Source organism: Nanorana parkeri, unplaced genomic scaffold (genome assembly GCF_000935625.1).
Source record: "Nanorana parkeri isolate BGI_ZX_2015 unplaced genomic scaffold, ASM93562v1 scaffold50, whole genome shotgun sequence".
Taxonomy (NCBI): Eukaryota; Metazoa; Chordata; class Amphibia; order Anura; family Dicroglossidae; genus Nanorana; species Nanorana parkeri.
In genome coordinates this window covers 1,997,543-1,998,938 of record NW_017306318.1, presented here as the reverse complement: position 1 = coordinate 1,998,938, position 1,396 = coordinate 1,997,543, and positions in this window count along the sequence as shown.

Sequence of the window (1,396 nt, the reverse complement as noted above, 5' to 3'; positions counted from 1 at the left end):
TACCCTGTACCTACTACAGCATGGCACCATCCACTGGACATAGGGTAAATACGTCAAATACCCTATACTTACTACAGCATGGCACCATCCACTGGACATAGGGTAAATACGTCAAATACCCTGTACTTACTACAGCATGGCACCATCCACTGGACATAGGGTAAATACATCAAATACCCTGTACTTACTACAGCATGGCACCATCCACTGGACATAGGGTAAATAAGTCAAATACCCTGTACCTACTACAGCATGGCACCATCCACTGATATAGGACAAATACATAAAAAACCCTCTGCTAACTACAACATGGCACCATCCACTTATATGGGGTAAATACATAAAAAACCTTCTGCCAACCACAACATGGCAGCTTCCACTGAAGGGCAATTGTGTCTTAAACTCCCTGCCATGGTGGCATCCACTGGTATCGGGTAAATATCTCATAAACCTCCCTCAAAAACCACAGCATGGTAGGATCCATTGCTATAGAGTAAATATATCAATAAAACCTCTACCAACCACAACATGGCAGCATCCACTGCTATAGGGGTTTCCTCCAGGTAATCCAGAGCCAATAGGTTAGAGCCCAAATAAAGTCACAGAAACAGATACTGTCACATAGACATTTTCCCAACATTCTACATTACCCTGTTATACTAAACGTGCAATGTGTCTAAATATGACTGTCCAGTCCAATAGACACCAGAGTGTGACCTTGGAGCTCAATGCACTACGTAATTTAATAAACCAGGTCAGACACACCCACTCTCTCTCAGCCTTACAAGTGTGCCAGAGGACACATGTGATGAGGGGTATGGCCATTACTCAGCTATGTCAGAATAGAGCACTGGCGTAGGAGAGCATTGCATGTATGGCTATCATTAGACTTCAATTGGGCTCTCAGCGAATAATGACAAGTTGGCTACTCGTATAACTATGGCCGACAGATAGGGCAACGCTGCTGCAGGGAATGATGGTAATAATTCAGTGGACTCTGCAAAGTGCTGCAGAATACGACATCCCAATGTAAACAAAGTAACAGTAAATTAATCATTAATAATCTAATAAATAAAATAAAAGTAATTACGGCCAACCACAATGTCGAATGTCTAAGATATGGCTCTATTTGAAGTTTCACTGTCCAAAAGAAATGCCACTTGTATATGGTGACAGAAAGGCAACACAAGCAGTGGAAATTGTCCATGAATATTATTCATTTTGGGCTGCTAACTCAATTACTTCCAAACACAGCATGAGCACGCATACCAAGAGAGCTGCCGGTGCCAGGGTGTCATTAATAAGCCTGATGAGAGCCACTATTTATTTTTCATTCCTTTATTCACTAATGGCATTGTAAAAGAAAATGCCTTGGTCACCTACCTTCACTGTAAGT